A 16,856-nucleotide genomic window follows, 5' to 3' on the forward strand; every position below is an offset into this window, starting at 1 on the left:
GCTCTGTCTCCGCTCGGCTGCCCGCGACACGACGCGGTGGGGGTGGGCGGACAAGGAGGGGAAGGAGGCGGGTCTGGCCGGGCGGATCGGTCCCCGAGCCGAGGCCACAGCGCCACCCGGCGGCGCGCCGCGCCCCTGCACCCCACCCTCAGCCGAGTAGGCTCCGTAGGGGGCGGGGGGCGGACGCCGGAGCCGGGGGACCTAGAACAACGTTCGGGGGAGCCAGTGCCCTCCCTGCGAATGCGGTTTCCTCCCGGTTCCCGAGACTGTGGCCGCTGCTCCCCGGCCGGCGCCGTCCCGCCTTCTGGCGCCGACGCGGACCGGGAAGCCGGAGCTTGGGCCTTTTCCGCCCGGTGCGGTGCGGGCCCCTTCCGCCACTGCGCTCCACCGCGGGGGGAAACGAAGTTTCCTTGCTGCCCATCTGGTGGGTGAAACTGAATTAACCGGCAGCTTTTTTTTTTAAGTCGAACTGTTGCCGGCATTGTGACAACTTCTCGACAAATTCCTTTTCATGTTGAAGCAAAAAGATGCCAGGCCCATTATGTAATGCTCATTTGACTTTCTTTTGGCTTGGAAGATGCTGCTGGAAAAAGAGCTGTTTTGGTCCACACATTAAATACGCAAATAGTACGGAAAGCTGATGAAGGGAAAAGGAAAAAAAAAAGTCTCTGCATAAGTTTTGCGATAAAGACCACCACAGATGAATGAAAAAGTCCTCACATGATTCCCACGCAGCCACGGGCAGTGTTTTGGACACTCCTGCATGATACATTTATGGTCCAGCAAATTTCTGTAGCCCAAATCCTTTCATTTACTTACATATAATTTGGAGGCGTTAATATTATCTGAAAATTCCTTTTATATTTGACACCTTTCTCTTCCTTCTTCCTGTGTGTTGGCAACAGTCTCAGAAAATGAGATGGCCATTCAGAAAATGACATGTCTCTTTGGGGCCTGGACAGAATACAAAGATGCCTGGGGACTTACAGTGTGGTGTGAGAAGAGCCACATACTATTAATATGAACACAATACTATTAGTTAGCAGTAGTATAAATAACAATAGCTAATAAACATTGGGCTTTTATAGTGTGCCAGACCCGGAAGAAAGCGTTCTGCATGAACTAACTTCTTGAATCTTAAAGTTATACCCACTTTACAGATGAGAACACCTGAGGCACATTAGTAACTAATGAATTGGATTCCACAATTAGTAAGTAGCTGTTCCCAGATCCAAACCCAAGGAGTCTAACCCTACAGCCTGAACTTCTAACCAAGGTCTGGAAGGCAAAAATAAGACAGTATGATAGACTTGGAAGTATGACCATAGTTGGATTGCAGAGATGGGATTTATCAAGAAGCTAGAAGCTTGAATCCAGGGCCCCTTACTTTACACAGAACATCTTCCAAGGCCCTGGGAAACATAGCAATGTAAATACATGGTAGTATATTTCTGTAAAGTTTTCAAAAATATATATTTTAACCACCATCAGTTAAATCCACTGTCTCTTGTTGGAGGTCAATTTTAACCCTCATATTGAGTAGTTTTTAAGTAGCCATTGACCATTTGGGGGATCAAGCCAAGGAAAGTGAATTTGGAGAGACTTTTTTTTTGGGGGGGTGGGTTTGAACCGCCTTTGGTATATGGGGCCAGCTCCCTACTCCTTGAACCACAGGCACCACCTTGGAGAGACATTTTTGTTTGGATTTAATAGTATACAAAGCCAGGATGAGGGTGAGCTAAGAGAGGTGTCAAGGTGTAAATGTACCTGTGTGAATCTCAGCTCCCTTAAGTTTCAACCTTGGTAAGACCTAGCCTTGGTAAGATGTCTGTATGTGGTTTATGGTTTTGTGTAATTGTGTTGTTGCTAATTGTCCGGGTATAGGAATGGCTACCAGTGAAATACATACCATCCTCTTTGAGTGTCACATTGGTGACACCTTAGTTCCCCTCCATTACTCAGCATTAGAAGGGTTCTGTTACCAAAGGAGTAGCAGAGTTTGAGAGAAACAGAGCCAGAAGCTAGTGTGTGGCACTTCCTTCCATCATAAAACACATAGCATTGTTAGTATGGCTTTCTCAACTACACCTAGTTAGAAGGGAAATTCTCTCTTGTAAGGAATATGCCTGTATTCCAAGTGTAGCAGATAAAATTATAAACACACCGTACATTATTGGAGGGACTCCTGATATTTAATAGAATTGATCTGTGAATTCTCATGCTTGTAAACACATAAACTGGTAGTAGCACCACACAGAACAAGTTTACTTGTGTATGAAGTATCTTTCTGTTCTTTCTGTAGAAAATATATAGTAGAATCTCCATAGCTGACCACCTGCCTGCCTTGGTCACCTCCTTAAGTTGACCTAATTTTCATAGACTGGGCATACACCATATGCACATAATGGAAGTCTGACCTCTACATATTGCCCACCTCTGGAAGTTGTATCTTGACCACTTGGACTGTGACACACAATAGTAATTTACCCTCTATAACTTGACCAGTTGAGCCCACTCTACAGCAGGGGTAAAAGGTGTGGGCTTTGCCCCATAGTTATATTGTTTTTCCTTTAGTGTAAGTTCTTTTTTCATGTTCTGCAATCACCATGTGTTGGATTAGGCCTGGCATGCTATTATTTATCATGTGTTATGGGAGAGTTTTCAAGGTGAAGTACTGGTCTGAACTGTAGGTACATCCTACAGCTAACTGAGACATGGTGGCCCAAGGGAAAGAACTCAAAGAGCTGACATTAAAGGAAAAGGTTGATCTTCTATATTTTCTAGAAAGCTGTAGCCAAAGAAAGACAGGGAAACATTTTAGTGTTAGCAAGACCACAGTTAGCAATGTCCAAAAACATAAACATAGGTGGGGCATGTTGGCTCATTCTGTAATCCTAGCACTGTGGGAGGCCGAGGTGGATTGTCTGGGCTCAGGAGTTCAAGACCAACCTAAGCAAGAGTGAGACCCCGTCTCTAGAAATAGTCTTGTTTGTGGTGGATGCACATAGTCCCATCTACTTGGGAGGCTGAGGCAAGAAGATAGCTCGCACCAAGAGTTTGGGGTTGCTGTGAGCTATGACACCATGGTACTCTACGAAGGGTGACAAAGTGAGACTCTGTCTCAAAAAAAAGAAGTAAACATGAGTACCTGGAGAATATGGTAAGGAGAGTGGAAACCTATAGTGGAAAAGGAGGAAAAATTGCCTCCATGAAGTAAATGAAGCCACATTATGCTGGTTGAAACAAATGAGGGCAGTTAATGCCCAATCCACAAAGTTGCTAAAGAAAAAAACTCACACAGGGATTTGAGGCAGCAGATTACCAAACATCAAGTAGTTGGCTCAAGAAATATAAATTGTAGCGCAAACTCTCCCCACAGGTCTTGTGTGGTGAATCCAATGAAGTTCCAGTAGAAGGTGTGGAAGAGGAAGAATGAGTGGGCCCTCACCACTCTGTCTCATTCCCTCACACTTTCTTGGGCAACGTGGCTGGCGTAGAGGAGGCAGCGGCCTCAGGGAGCCATCCGAATGGTGAGTTGGATCTAGACAGCAGGGAGGCAGAAGCTACCTCTACGGCCAAAAAAGCAGCCAAGAAAAAAAGATGGAAGAAGAAGGAGAGTAAAAGGGCTGCTGCAGCAGGGCAACAAGAACCTCATAAAGAATCAGTGGCCTCAGTGGGTGAGGTAGCGAGACAAGTGGAAAAACAAGTATTGAAGAAAAAGAGATGATGATGACGAAGATGGTGATGGGGATGGAACAATATAAAGAAGAAGGAGAAGAGAAAATCAAAAGTTCAAACAGGCTCGGCGCCTGTGGCTCAAGTGGCTAAGGTGCCAGCCACATACACCTAAGGTGGTGAGTTCAAATCCAGCCTGGGCCTGCCAAACAACAATGATGGCTGCAACCAAAAAATAGCCAAGCATTGTGGCAGACACCTGTGGTCCCAGCTTAAAAAAAAAAAAAAAAAATTCAAACAGATCCTCCTTCAGTTCTAATATGTGACCTATATCCTAATGGTGTATTTCCCAAAGGGCAAGAGCACAAATACCCACCCACAGAAGATCGCAAACAGCTACTTGGAGAACTACAAGTGAAGAAAAGAAAGCTTTAGATCAGGCCAGTGAAGAGATTTGGGTTTTTTTTTTTTTTTTTTTTTGAGAGCCTGAAGCTGTCCCCCTGGTTAGAGTGCTGTGGCACCACAGCTCACAGCAACCTCCAACTCCTGGGCTCAAGTGAGTCTCCTGCCTCAGCCTCCCAAGTAGCTGGGACCACAGGTGCCTGCCACAATGCCTGGCTTTTTTCTTTTTATGTCATCGCAGCCATCATTATTGTTTTGGTGGGCCTGGGCTGGACTCAAACCTGCCACCTTAGGTGTATATGGCTGGTGCCTTAGCCACTTGAGCCACAGGCGCCAAGATTTGGAATGATTTTCAAGAAGTGAAGAAGCACATCGACAAGTTAGAAAATATGTTATGAGCTGGATCAAGCCCAGGGTGACAATGATAGAAATCTGTGAAAAGTTAGAAGACTGTTCACTCAAATTGATAAAAGAGAACAGATTAAATGCAGGCCTGGCATTTCCTACTGAATGTTCTCTCAATAATTGTGCTGCCCATTATCCTCCCAATGCTGGTGACACAGCAGTATTACAGTATGATGACCTCTATAAGATAGATTTCAGAACACACATAAGTGGTAGGATTATTGGCTGTGCTTTTACTGTCACTTTTAATACCAAATATGATACATTATTAAAAGCTGTAAAGGATGCTACAAATACTGGAATAAAGTGATGAACTGATGTTCATCTGCGTGGTGCTGGGGAGGCCATCCAGGAAGTTATGGAATCCTGTGAAATTGAAATAGATGGGAAAACATACCAAATGAAACCAATCCGTCATCTAAATGGACATTCAACTGGGCAATACAGAATACATGCTGGGAACACAGAGCCCATTGTGAAAGGAGGCGCGGCAAGAAGAATGGAGGAAGGAGAAGTGTATGGAACTGAAACCTTTGGTGGTACAGGGAAAGGAGTTGTCCATGACGACGTGGAATGTGCACATTCCAGGAAAAAGTGCGATGTTGGACGTGTACCGGTAAGGTCTCCAAGAACAAGACACTTGTTAAACGTCATCAGTGAAAACTTTGGCACCATTGCCTTCTGCAGCAGATGGCTTGATCGCTTGGGAGAAAGGACATTTTTGATGGTTCTGAAGAATCTGTGTGACTCGGGCACTGTACATCTGTGTTCACCATTATGTGACATTAAAGGATCATATATAGCAGTTCGAACATACCATACTGTTACATCCAACGTGAAGCAGATGACTATTAAACTTGGTCCAAAGCCACCTCAACAACTTTATTTTCTAAGCTTTATTGGAATACATTATTCCAGAATTAATTTGCCTGTTTTAATTGTGGATCTATGTAATACTTTTTATTCGTGTTAAAAAAGAAGGAATTTGATCAAAGGCAAATAGTCTAATGTAATTAACCAAAGAAAAAGCTTTCAGGAAATTTCCAATGTTAACTGTTTTACCTTCTGTCTAGGAAATTCTATAAAGCTCAAATTAGTTAGGAATGACTTAAAATTTTGTTTTGAACATCTAAGGGATGCTTTGGGGATATTTATATTGCCATATTCTTACTTGAATGCGCTGAATGACCACATCCAGTTCTGCATCTGTAACCTGTGGTATTGCTTTTTAACCTTCCTAGAATCCATTTTTTAAAAAAAATAAAGACATCATCATATCTGACAGCTGTATTTCAATGTCTGTGGTTATGATTCTGGACAGGAAATAGCTTAAACTTAATGTAAAGAAATGTAGACCCTTTTTTCTGGATTGTAGACCTCTACACGGAGACTTTCTTCTGGCATAGTGGCTCAAATGCATACACGTGCGTGAAGTGAGACAGCCCCCTTTTCATTCATAAACATATAGCTCTAGAAATATTTTGCCATTTTTTATAGCACCATGTTAGTCATTCTTTCATATTTTCCCCCTGACATTTAGAAAAATCTACTAACTGAAACAGGACTTAGTAGGAACATTGTGCTAACTTGAAACTGATTTGGTAAAAAAATCTCAAAATTTAGATCCTTGGTCTAATGGTAGTATTTATTGGGAAATTTGTTCAGTTTGCTCCAAAAACCAAAAGGGCATCAAAGCCACAAAAGCAAAGAAAAACAGAAAAATTCCCCATGTTTGGATCTTGTTCATTAGAAAGATTAAATTGAGATTATTAGGCTTTTTCTTTTCTGAGTCAAATGCTGTAATACCTTGCCCCTTGCCTGGTTTGGGTTCTCAGCATTACTAGTGGTATTTCAGGAGGTGAGGTTACAGTTACTCTCCTTACAGCAGCAAAGTTGAATGTAAGGATTTATAAAATTAACTTATTTGAGCTGAGCCCCACTACTGATTTCTTAATGAACTGCTTGAATGTTTATATGCAAATGATTTGGTGGGAATGTTCCTGTATAATTTCAAAATTGTTTATGTACCAAGGCAAAGCCTTAAGTTGTACATGCATCAGCACAATGAGATTTATTGCCTGTTGGATGACGTTTAGTTTGTATTTTGTTTAACTTTTTTCTCCTAGGAAGGGAAACTTATGACTTTTGTACGTAGGTCATTTGTTAGTAAAAAGCTGCTCTTTTAGCATTAGAGATGCGTCACACATTGTGGAGAAATCAGTCTAGCTTTTAGCTGTAGAGCTGTGTTTGTCATGGTGCTAGCGCTCAGTAGCCACCTCTGAACGATGTCTCAGTGTTCTGTGACGCTGTGCTAGCAGAGTCGTGTTTAGTTATATCAGCAGGGCTTGTGCCCGCCAGCTAGCTCCGTGGGGGGTTTGAGTCCATACCTTTTAGGTGTGCTTTGAGAGGAGGTATAAAACAAGTATGGTGATTTCTAAACCCAAGAATTTTAGAATTGACTACCATAAGTAAAGAATTTTGGAGCTTTATAAAATCTTGGGCAGTACAATCTCAATTGTGAGCTCACTTATGAAGGAGCTCCAAGTTCCCTTCCTCTGTGGCCCCTTTTCCTCCAGAATGTAACAATTATCTTCACTTAATCCAACATTTAACACGGCTGAGTTCAGCAGTGCCCTAGTTTTTACCATTTTATAAGAGGACATCAGTTAGAAAATGACATCTTTGAAACCTCAGATTGTAAGCTGCAGCGTCAATTGTCAACAGGGTTCTACTGCTCCCAGAATTCCCCTCTCTATACAGTTCAAGGTCAAAGTTGTCCAGTGAGATGTGCTCTCTCAGCAGTAGTGGAGGGTCATATGGTCAAACATGATAATGGACAGAGCAGAAGTGCCAACATGTCCTCGCCTGCCTCCCGCATCTCACTGCTGGCACCGATTCCTGAGAGCAACCCCAGCCCTTGCTCAGCTACTGGGGCCACAGAAGCTGTGGCCCCACCCTGTGCCTCCAGCTTCCCTTTCACAGATGCCCGGCAGCCACATCTGTGCAGCTTCCTGGCTTTTCTCCAAGCTCCAACCCTGCACATGGGCTTCAGTTGAATGGGGTTTTATTTCCCTCTCAACTTCCCCAGAAACTCCTGACTTGTGAAAGCCCTGTGGGGTGCTCTAATTTCCTGAATGAGCCCTAACAGATAGTCTGTTTTTTCTACTGGAAGTATCATCTGAGGGAAAAAAATGACAAGAAAATAGTCTTGATATTTTTCACTGGAAAAATGGGAAAATCATATAATGTCACCAAACCACCAGCTGGACCATAGTGGGTCCTTGGCAATAATCACAAGCTGCCATAGTAAAGGCATCATGGTAAGGGGCTCAACACCTTATTTGATATGTTAATACCGGTTTCTTTGTCTCCAAAAGTCCCTTTGTTACTTGCTATCATCTTGTTGGTAACTAGAATGAATAAATTAAGAGGTCCTATTGGCATCATGAAATTTTAAGATATGAAAATCAATCATTATTTTTGATTGTTAAAAAATATTTCTGAAAATAAACTGTATTGTTTTTACTATTCAGAGTAGGCTATACTGTGCTGCAGTAATACATAAACACAAACTTTCTATATCTGTAAACATAACAGTTAGTTTTGTGATCATGAAAAATCTACCCCAGATCAAGTGGCTCTTCGATGTAGCTGCCTTCCAAGTGGTGATGCCGGGATCCAGTCTGCTTGCGTCTTGTAACTATGCCACCGGGACATGCAGTGTGCACATTTCTGTCTATGTATGTGCCCATGAATCTCTATGAGTGAACACATGCATTTCTGTGTGTACAAACACATGTAACAGCAATTTTATAAGAACTCAAAACTGGAAACCATCTAAATGTCTAAAATAGCAAAGGGACAAGTTATTTGGGGAATTTATGTTATGTTTCTTCAGTTGAGAAAACAAGTGAACATACAAAACAAGAATGAGTCTCACCAACGCAATGAGTGAAAGAAGCCAGACGCAGAAGAGTGGAATCTACCTGAGTAAACATACATAAGGTTTAGAAACACGCAGAACTCAGCCGTGTTAAATGTTGGATTAAGTGAAGATAATTGTTACATTCTGGAAGAAAAGGGGCCACAGGGGACTTCTAATGTTCAGATTACGTTCTATTTTTTTTTTCTTTCTTTCTTCTTTTTTCAGAGACAGGATCTTGCCCTGTAGCCCAGACTGGAGTGCAATGGCACAATCATATCCCACTGTGACCTGAACACCTGGGCTCAAGCAATCCTCCTGCCTGAGTCTCCCAAATAGCTGGGACTACAAGTGTGCATCACCACTATGGATAATTTTTAAAATTTTTTTGTAGAGACAGGGTCTCATTATGTTGCCCAGGCTGGTCTCAAACTCCTGGCCTTAACTGATCCTCCTGGCTTGGCCTCCCAAAGCTCTGGGATTATAGAAGTAATCCTGGCTAGGGTTCTATTTCTTGATGTAAGTGGTGATTTCTTAGGTATTCACTTTATAGTAATTAATTATGCCATACTTTTATTTTATTTGCTTTTACAAACTGTGTTATATTTCAAAATTATAATGGCTAAAAATATTCAAGCCTATAAACCATATTAAATAGAACTCATTGTTATTTGCATTTTGAAGAACTATTTACTTTAGCCTAACACAGTGCTAATCACATATTGTAAAACACTTTCTGAATTAAATAACACTCTTAATGTAAAATTTAAATGTGATTCAAGTGACCAAAACCCTATTTATACAAAGTTTTTCCAGGAACGTTATCATGAGGTACTGCTGTACATTATTTACATCTCGAAAATTTATTTTTAATATGGACATTATCTTCCACAAGCACTATTTGTAAGAGTTTTAATATTTTCAACCAACTCAACTGGTTCTTCAGGATTATTACAAAACAGATAAATGGTAATTTATATGCATAAGTTCCAGGAGAAAGATGAAAGCACCAGGGAAGGCACTTAGAGGGATGGCAGGTAAATTTTCCTAGAGAGGAAAGGCTAGACTCACTGCTAATATGGCAAACAGAGGCTGTGCAAAGCAGGCTGAACAACACTGGTGACATCTTTGCCCCTCAGTCTTATTTTATTTTCCTCTTTAAAATGCCCTGCTCTGGGTCTTCCCAGCTACTGCAACCTGCCTTTCTCCCTTGATGAGAAAGGCCAGTCCATTGCCTGTGAGCTGCCCCAGCATTCCCTCTGGGCTGTCTGGTGTTTCCTGGAGAAAAGCTCCCTCTCCCAGACCTCCCCAGCAACTGATAGGCGTCCAACTTCCCTCCCCAAACACATCACAGGAACTCTGCAGGGCAATCCTCAAAAACTATAAGAACCCTTTAGAAACCCCTCTTAGCTCTTGAAAACCTGTAACCTCCCCTTTCAGCCACTCTGAAGATAAGAACTTAGCCAGGTTATCATTTCCCAAGAGTCATAATCAGCTTGGCCAGTAATTCTTTCCTTCCACAATTTGCAGCCCTCTTCTCTCTCTGCCCTGGCTCTTCCCGACCGAGCACATGAACACACCCACGGTCCTACAAGGGGAAGAAGAAAAGTATTCTGGTATATTCCAGTAGTTGTCGAAATTCCGCACTGGATTTGTGATAAAAGACTCAGAATGCATGTGAAGATATCCAAATGCCATACAAATCCGCCTAAGTCAGTCTTTGAAAAGAAGGTTCTACCCTTGCAGCAGGAGGCCAGGATTTTTTCCCTGTCATATATATACTAGAAAAAATTGTATTAGAAGGTAAATACTGCTTCTACACATTGAAATCATGAAAGGAATTGGATGTTAGAGGGTCAAGGGTATAGTCACTAGCTACATTATCGAGTGGAATTATCCAACTCGTGAACTTAGTATGACAACACGTGGGGAGTACGGATCGGCACAGATGGGTTTTGCAGTGCTACGGATTTTACAGCCCTAGTAAGAGAAAGGATATCTGTAAAATGACTGTAATGCCACCCAGCATATGGCGAAGGCCACACGATGTGCAAAGTGCAACAGAAAGTCAGAAGATGCCTGAGAACAGGTCTGGATTGCAAATGCAAACCACCTTGCTCTGACACAGGGGAGAAGGTTGGTCCCTGCAACCTCCACGTCCAGAAAGATCCTGTTCCCCTCATCTTCCAGGTAGTCGTAAATCTTCAACAGTTATAACTACACTTATTAAGCTCATTGTGTCCTAAGCATTCAGATCCAATCAGATCTACACAAGAAACAGAGCAAAGAAATTATTTCAATAAGTTTTCTTTTAAAAGCCCTTAACAACATGGTTGGGGACAAAACAACAGTGTTGCACCCCTGGTGACTAATTTAGTATGAGGGGTGTGTCACACAGGAGTGAGCACTGGCTGGTAGGGGAGACGAGGCAAACAGGCTCCAAGTCTATCAGCATAATATACATTAGGAGAAGGGAGATAAATGTGTGCACAGGAACAATAAAATGTAAGAAGTAAGGAGAAAACAGAGAGAATCCACAATAATTTGGAAGTTGTAAACGGCTAAGGCAGGGTGGCACCTATGGCTCAGTAGTAGGGTGCCGGCCCCATATACCGATGGTGGCAGGTTCAAGCTGGGCCCCAGCCAAACTGCAACAAAAAAATAGCCAGGTGTTCTGGCAGGCACCTGTGGTCCCAGCTACCTGGTAGGCTGAGGCAAGAAAATCGTCTAAGCCCAGGAGTTGGAGGTTGCTGTGAGCTGTGATACCACAGCATTCTACCAAGGGCAATAAAGTGAGACTCTTTCTCTAAAAAAAAAAAAAGAGGCTAAGGTGAAATTTGTCTTATTTTTTATATTTATTAAAATATTGAAAGGATCATAGAGGGAATAGTTAGGAAATAGATTATCTATCATGCCCTATTGAAATACCATTTACACATGTGCTTATTAATTTGAAATAATTTTTAAATATTTTTTATCTGCTCATTGAGTTGATTCCTAACATTAAGTCTCATTGTTAACATAAGGACTTACTAAATGATGGACTACCTTATGTTTAAAATTTAAAAATTTTAAGTTGTATTAGAAATATTTTTCAGAATTGTGGCTGACTGGAGAACCATTTCCATGGTCTTTGCCTAATGAAATCCTAGAGATGGATCTGTCATCCCCTTACGACGCTCCCCAGCAGGGGAAGTGTTCCATCTTCCTTGCCTGGCACCCCACAGCCCTTGGATGGCACCCTTGTTGCTGCTCTAAAGGGCTCAGCGCACAGAGGGTGAGGAGAGGTGCTCAGGTTGCTCACTGCTGCTCCTTAGGGAGACTGGGGAAATCCAAGGGGAGGCCTCTGCAGCCTTGGCCCTCATATGGCAGTACCCATGTGACCCTGCAAGTGCTGGGACTGATCCCAGTCCTCTGTGCCTCCCAAGGCATCAGCACTAGATTTGGGAATCATCGAGTAAAAAATTCTTCTGGGTTACTCCTCCCTAGGTACATGGAGACAGCCTGGTTTGTATTGAGTGCCAGTTACTGTAAATTTTGAAACTCTGCCCTTTGGAACTTGAAAGGGCAGAGTGAATTTCTGCCACAGGAAGCACCTTCAAATTATTTAATCTGAAAATAACCCAGAAGATGAATATGAACAGCAGGAAGAAGTTTATTGAATAAAACATATTAATGTTCTTTGCCTTTTATTCTTATAACCATAGTCTTGAGATAAACATAAAATAAAATTTAATGTAATTAATCAAATTAAATTACAACGCAGAGAAAGAGCACCAGATGAGAAAAGACTCAAGGACAACCCACTAAAATTAGTGACTTTGCTCTGTTGTTGGAAAGGAAATAAACCTGCTCTACTTGACTCGGCTCACTTCAGACCACGTCAACTGAATGCCTTCTGCACATCAAGGGGTATATTTAATGTCTGTAAGGATAGAGATCCACATAATGAAAGAGAACAGCATCCACTCCATACATATTTAACACATATAAAAGCTTTACCTCACCATAGGAGGTAACTTCCAAAACAGCCCCCACTAGATACAAAGTTTCCAGGGTACCAAGTTCCAGTTAGGCAGGAAGAGTAAGTTTTACCCACCAGACAGCTTTGTGATTGTATAATTAATAATATGTATTGCATGCTTGAAAATTGCTAAGAGAGTATATCCTTTTTTTAATGGATAGAAACATTAACTTTTTATTGTTTGAGATTCATTGAGGGTACAAAGAATTAAGTTATACTGATTACATTTGTTAAAGTCCCTCTTATAATTGTGTCCCACCTCCAAGAGGTGTGCCATACACTGTGACCCCCAATCCCCCTCCTTCCTCTCCTCTCCCCACTACCTCTTTCTCCTATCTCACCCCTTGTTTTAGGTAATCTACTACCTTAATATTGAAATTGAGTAAATTGGATTCTTCTCCATTCTTGTGATGCTTTACTAAGAAGAATGTGTTTCAACTCCGTCCAGGTTAATACAAAAGATGTAAAGTCATCATCTTTTTGTGGCTGAACAGTATTCCATGGTGTACATATACCACAGCTTGTTAATACATTCCCGGGTTGATGAGCATTTAGGTTGTTTCCACATTTTGGTGATTGTAAATTGAGTTACAATAAACAGTCTAGTACAAAAGTCCTTATAATAAAATGATTCTTTTTCTTCTGGGTAGTACCTAGTAATGGGATTGCAGGATCAAAGAGGAGGTCTAATTTGAGTTCTTTGAGGATTCTCCATACTTCCTTCCGAAAAAGTTATATTAGTTTGCAGTTCCACCACAGTGTAAAAGTGTTCTCTTCTCTCCACATCCATGACAGTATCTGCATCTTTGACACTTGTGATGTGGGTCATTCTCACTGGGGTTAGGTGATATCTCAGTGTGGTTTTGATTTACATTTCTCTGATGATTAGGGACACTGAGCATTTTTTCATATATTTGTTAGCTGTTCTTCTTCTTTAGAGAAGGATCTGTTTATCTCCCTTGCCCATTGATATAAGGGATTATTGGCTTTTTTATGTTGATTAATTTGAGTTCTCTGTAGATCCTAGTTATCAAGCTTTTGTCTGATTCATAATATGCAAATATCTTTTCCCGTACTGAAGGTTGTCTATTTGCTTTGATTGTTGTCTCCTTAGCTGTGCAGAAGCCATTCAGTTTAATTAAGTCCCATTTGTTTATTTTTGCTGTTGTTGCAATTGCCATGGAAGTCTTCTTCATAAAATCTTTCCCCAGGCTGATATCTTCCAGTGTTTTCCCCACACTTTCTTCAAGGATCTTTATTGTTTCATGCCTTAGGTGTAGATTTTTATCCATCTTGAATCAATTTTAGTGAGTGGAGAAAGCTGCGGGTCCAGTTTCAGTCTTTTACATGTGGTTATCCAGTTCTCCCAGCACCATTTATTGAATAAGGATTCTTTCCCCCCAGTGTATGTTCTTATTTGGTTTATCAAAGACTAGGTGGCTATAAGATGTTAATTTCATCTCCTGGTTTTCTGTTTGGTTCCAGATGTCTATCTCTATTTTTGTGCCAATATCATGCTGTTTTGATCACTATGGCCTGTACATAGTAGTACATTGTAGTACATTGTAGTACAGCCTGAAGTCTGATAGGCTGATGCCCCTGGCTTTGCTTTTATTAATAAGAATTGCCATGGCTATATGGCATTTCTTCTGGTTCTATACAAAATGAAGAATTGAATTATTTTTTGAATTATTGAATTATTTTTTCCAAATCTTAAAAGTATTACGATGGCAGCTTGGCGCCTGTGGCTCAAGCGGCTAAGGCGCCAGCCACATACACCTGAGGTGACGGATTCGAATCTAGCCCAGGCCCACCAAACAACAATGATGGCTGCAACCAAAAAAATAGCCAGGCGATGTGGCTGGCGCCTGTGGTCCCAGCTACTTGGGAAGCAGAGGCAGGAGACTCACTTGAGCCCAGGAGTTGGAGGTTGCTGTGAACTGGGATGCCACGGTACTCTACCTGGGGAAAGCTTGAGGCTCTGTCTCAAAAAAAAAAAAAAAAAAAGTATTGTGATGGTATTTAGTTTGCTTTATTCTATTTCATTTTATTTTATTCATTTTATTTATTATTTTGGGGGATTCATTGAGGATACAAAGAACCAGGTTACATGGCTTACATTTGTTAGATAAAGTCCTTCTTATAATTGTCTCCCGCCCCTAAGATATGTGTCACATACCATGACCTCCCCACCCCCTCCCTCTTGCCTACTCTCTACTCCCCCAGTCTCCCACCCACTGCCATGTACTAGCATCAATTGTCCTCATATCAGAATTGAGTACATTGGATTCTTGCTTCTCCATTCTTATGATGCTTTACTAAGAATGTGTTCCACCTCCATCCAGGTTAATACGAAAGATGTAAAGTCACCATCTATTTTTTGTGGCTGAATAGTAATGATACACATATACCACAGCTTGTTAATCCATTCCTGGATTGTTGGTCATTTATGTTATTTCCACAACAACAACAAAAATAAACAAATGGGACTTAATTAAACTGAATAGCTTCTGTACAGCTAAGGAGACTACAACCAAAGCAAATAGACAACCTTCAGTATGAGAAAAGATATTTGCATATTATGAATTAGACAAGAGTTTCAAAACTAGGATCTACAGAAAACTCAAATTAATCAACATTTTAAAAAAGCCAATAATCCCTTATCAGTGGGCAAAGGAGATGAATAAAACCTTCTTTAAGGAAGACAGAGGAATAGCTAACAGACATGAAAAAATGCTCATCACCTCTAATTATCAGAGAAATGCAAATCAAAACCACCCTGAGATACCACCTAATCCCAACAAGAATGGTACACATCACAAAGTGTCAAAGGTGCAGATGCTGTCATGGATGTGGAGAGAAGGGAACACTTTTATACTGTAGTAAGACTGCAAACTAATATAACTTTTTTGGAAGGAAGTATGGAGAATCCTCAAAGAACTCAAACCAGACCTCCCATTTGATCCTGCAATCCCATTACTAGGTACCTGCTCAGAAGAAAAAATAAATCATTTTATCATAAGGACATTTTCACTAGACTTTTTATTGATGATGGTATTTTAATGGAAATAAAAATGAATTTGTAGATTGTTTTGGGAAGTATAGACATTTTGACAATGTTGATTCTTTCCAGCCATGAGCCATGGTATGTTCTTCAGTTTGCTAATATCTTCTATTTCTTTGGTTAGAGTTTCATAAGTTTCTTGGTAGAGGTCTTCACCTCTTCTGTTAAGTATATTCCTTGGTATTTTTTTTTAAGTTACTGTAAAGGGAATTGTGTCCTTGATTAGCTCATCTTACCTGTTATTAGCATATACAAACACTACTGATTTGTGGACATTGATCTTAGATCCTGAGACATTATTATATTTTTCCAATCACTTCCAGTAGTCTTGTGGTTGAGTCATTGGGGTTCTCTAAGTGTAAGATCATATTGTCAGCAAAAAGGGAGAGTTCAACCTCCTCTGCTCCCATTTGGATGCCCTTTACTTCCTTCTCTTGTCTGATGCATTGGCTAGAACTTCCAGTACTATGTTAAATAGAGGTGGTAATAGAGAACAACCTTGTCTTGTTCCAGATCTGAATGGAAAAGATTTCAGCTTTACTCCATTGAGTATAGTATTTGCTGTGGGTTTGTCATAGATGGCTTCAATCAGTTTAAGAAATGTGCCACCTATACCTATATTCTTAATGTTCTAATTAGAAAAGGATGCTGGATTTTATTGAATGCTTATTCTGCATCTATTGAGAAAATCATATGATCTTTGTTTTTCCTTCTATTGATATGGTAAATTACATTGACAGACTTGCATATGTTAAACCAGCCTTGCATTCCTGGGATGAAACTAACTTGATCACAGTGAATGATTTTTTTTAATGTCTAGCTGTAATCTATGTAGCTGTAATCTGTTGGCTAGGACTTTATGAGAATTTTTGCATCTATGTTCATTAGTGAAATTGGTCTGAAGTTCTCCTTTTTAATTGGGTCTTTTCCTAGTTTGGTATTAGGGTGATGTTTCTTCATGGAATGTGTTGGGGAGGATTCCTTCCTTCTCAATTTTTTGGTATAATTTCTGCAGTATGGGTATAAGCTCTTCATTGAAGGTTTGATAGAATTCTGGTGTCAATCCATCTGGACCAGGGAATTTTTTTTATTGGGAGAATTTTTCTTGTTTCTTTGACCTCAGTTCTTGAAATTGGTATGTTTAAGAGATCTATTGCTTCTTGGTTAAGTCTAGGGAGAGGGTGTAATTTCAAGTGTTGATCCATTTCCTCCACATTGTCTAGTTTCTGGGCATAGAGTTTCTAGTAGGACTCAGAGATGATGTCTTGCATCTCTGTAGCATGTATTGTTATTTCCCCTTTATTGTTTCTGATTGAGTTATTAGAGCTTTTTTTTTCTGTTTCAAGTTAATGTGGCCAACGGTT

General features: G+C 40.8%; 1 pseudogene; it reads left to right on the plus strand.

Moving 5' to 3' along the window:
* Nucleotides 1-3,475: 3,475 nt before the first annotated feature.
* Nucleotides 3,476-5,321, plus strand: LOC100947462 (annotated as a pseudogene).
* The last annotated feature ends 11,535 nt before the right edge of the window (nt 5,322-16,856 follow it).

Source organism: Otolemur garnettii, unplaced genomic scaffold (genome assembly GCF_000181295.1).
Source record: "Otolemur garnettii isolate 467f Iridium unplaced genomic scaffold, OtoGar3 scaffold00045, whole genome shotgun sequence".
Taxonomy (NCBI): Eukaryota; Metazoa; Chordata; class Mammalia; order Primates; family Galagidae; genus Otolemur; species Otolemur garnettii.